Raw genomic sequence first — 3437 nt, 5'->3', positions numbered from 1 at the left:
TTCAAGATGGATGATCAAGACAGTCTCTAGAGTCTTAGGAAGGGTATATTAAATAGGAAGGGAATTCCTAACTGAAGTAGCAAAAGGTTTGGCCAAGTAATTTAAGTTAAAAAGTGTTTTCCAAGATATTTACTCTCTGGTAATCGATTACCAGAAGATGTAATCGATTACCAGTGGCCAAAAATGATTTACAACAGCTATTAAAATTTGAATTCAAAATTTGCACTGTGTAATCGATTACACATATATAGTAATCGATTACACATATATAGTAATCGATTACCAGCAGTTATTGAACTTTTTAATTCAAATTTTAAAGCTAGTAATCGATTACACACATACTGTAATCGATTACCAGAGGAGATTTTCAGAAAATATTCTCAACTGTCACATCTTTTCATTTGGTTCTTGAATGGCTATCAAAGGCCTATATATATGTGACTTGAGACATGAATTTGCCAAGAGTTTTCAGAACAAAAAGGTCTTATCCTCTTAACAAGCAAAATTGTTTTATCCTCTTACAAATTCCTTGGCCAAAACACTTGTGATTCAATAAGGAATTATTTGAGTGCTCAAATTGTTCAATCTATCTCTTTCAAGAGAGATTTCTTCTTCTCTTCTTCTTTATTCTGAAAAGGGATTAAGAGACCGAGGGTCTCTTGTTGTAAAAGAATTCTAAACACAAAGGAAGGATTATCCTTGTGTGTTTAGAACTTGTAAAAGGAATTTACAAGATAGTGGAACTCTCAAGCGGGTTGCTTGGGGACTGGACGTAGGCACAAGGGTGTGGCCGAACCAGTATAAATCTGAGTTTGCACTTTCTCTTCCCTTAAACTCCTTTATTTATTATTGTTTTGTATTCATATTCAAATTGTTCTATTTGAATCAATATTTAAGAAGTTCATTATTAAGGGAATTTATAACTTGATAGAATTTTAATTGGGGAAATAGTTTGTAATATCTTAATTCAACCCCCCCACCCTTCTTAAGATATCTGAGGCCACTTGTCCAACAAGTGGTATCAGAGCTTCATTCTTGTATAAAGTTTAGAAGCTTCAAGAAAAATGGCCTCAGCAAACTCCTTATTTCCATAAGGAAATTCTATCAATAGACCTCCAATTTTTAATGGAGAGGGTTACCACTACTGGAAAACCCAAATGCAAATTTTTTTTTAGGCAATAGACTTAAGTATTTGGGAAGCCATAGAAATAGGGCCATATATACCCACTACAGTAGAAAGAATTACAATAGATGGTAGCACATCAAGTGAAAGCATAGCAATAGAAAAACCTAGAGATAGATGGTCTGAAGAGGATAGAAGACGAGTACAATACAATCTAAAAGCCAAAAACATAATAACATTTGCCCTGGGAATGGATGAATATTTCAGGGTTTCAAATTGTAAGATTGCTAAGGAAATGTGGGACACTCTACAATTAACACATGAAGGAACTACAGATGTTAAAAGATCTAGGATAAACACACTAACCCATGAGTATGAATTGTTTAGAATGAATGCAAATGAAAGCATTCAAGACATGCAAAAGAGATTTACACATATAGTAAATCATCTGGCAACCTTAGGTAAAGAATTTCAAAATGAGGATCTCATAAACAAAGTGTTAAGATGTTTAAGTAGAGAATGACAACCTAAAGTAACGGCCATTACTAAATCAAGAGATTTATCTAACATGTCTCTTGCCACTTTATTTGGAAAGTTACAGGAACACGAGATGGAATTATTGAGATTACGCCAACATGAAGAAAATGACAAGAAAAAGAAAGGAATTGCTCTTAAAGCATCATCTTCAAACCAAGAAGAAAGTGATAAGGAAAATGATCTAGATGATGATGATGATCTAAGCCTTTTTGTAAAAAGATTCAACAAGTTTCTTAAAGTAAGAGGAAATCAAAGACGACCCAATTTTAAATCTAAGAGAAGGACAAAAACTTCATCCTCTACTCTAAAATGATTTGAGTGCAATCAACCTGAACATCTGAGGGTTGATTGTCCCATCTTCAAGAAAAAGATGGAGAAATCTGAAAAGAAAAATCTTAGTGAAAAGAAATTGAAGAAAGCATACATCACATGGGATGAAAACGATATGGAATCTTCTGAAGATTCAGAAAATGAAGAGATAAATCTCTGCCTTATGGCTAAAAGTTATGAAAGTGATGAAGAGGTAACATCTTCAAATAACTTATCTATTTCTTTTGATGAATTGCAAGATGCATTTGCTGATCTACATAAAGAGTCAATTAAACTTGCAAAGTTAGTTTCATCTTCTAAGAAAACAATTTCAAATTTAGAAAATGAAATTTCAAAATTAAACAAAGAATTAGATCATCTTAGAAATGAAGTCTCAATTTCTAAAACAAATGAAAAAGGTCATATCTCTACTATTTCTGACAAGAAAATATCATATTCTTGTAGTTGTTGTGAAAAATATGAAAAAGAAATTAAAGAGTTGAAAAACTCACTTGCAAAATTTTCTTATAGTAAAAATAATTTAGATGTCATATTAGGTAAACAAAGATATGTTTCCAATAAGACTGGACTAGGGTATAAATCTGAAAAACAACAAAAGTTTCATAAAAACTTCTCTACTTCCACACAAAAATATAATACTAGTTCTATCACTTGTTTTTACTGTGGAAGAAAAGGACATGGCATATCTACTTGTTACTTTAAGAAAAATTACAGCAACATTAAAATGATATGGGTCCCAAAAGGATCATCAGTTTATACTAACAAACAAGGACCCAATAAAGTTTGGGTACCTAAGTCAAAAACTTGATTATGTAGGTGTCTTTGAGGAAGAAGTGGTACATAGATAGCGGATGCTCAAAACATATGACTGGAGATGCATCAAAGTTTACACATATCTCTCCAAAGAAAAGCGGGCATGTAACATATGGTGACAACAACAAAGGTAGAATCCTTGGAGTTGGTAAAATAGGTACAAATTCTTCAAACTCCATTGAAAATGTTCTACTTGTTGAAGGTCTTAAGCACAGCCTGCTTAGTGTTAGTCAATTATGTGACAAAGGCTATCTAGTATCATTTGATTCTCAAAAATGTCTTATAGAACATAAGCATGACATTAATATAAAGCATGTAGGATATAGAGTCAACAATGTTTACATGATAGACTTAAGCCTAAAAATAGAAAACAATCATTGCTTTCTTAGCAAAGATGATGATCCATGGTTATGGCATAAAAGAATTGCTCACATAAACATGGATCACTTAAATAAATTAATTTCAAAAGATTTAGTAGTTGGTTTGCCTAAATTGAAATTTGAAAAAGATAAACTATGTGATGCATGTCAAAAGGGCAAACAAACTAGAGTCTCATTCAAACCTAAAAATATTGTTTCAACTACTCAACCCTTACAATTATTGCACATGGATTTATTTGGTCCATCTAGAACCA

This window comes from Glycine max, chromosome 1, assembly GCF_000004515.6.
Source record: "Glycine max cultivar Williams 82 chromosome 1, Glycine_max_v4.0, whole genome shotgun sequence".
NCBI classification, from domain to species: domain Eukaryota; kingdom Viridiplantae; phylum Streptophyta; class Magnoliopsida; order Fabales; family Fabaceae; genus Glycine; species Glycine max.
Note: the sequence above shows the minus strand (reverse complement) of the source record.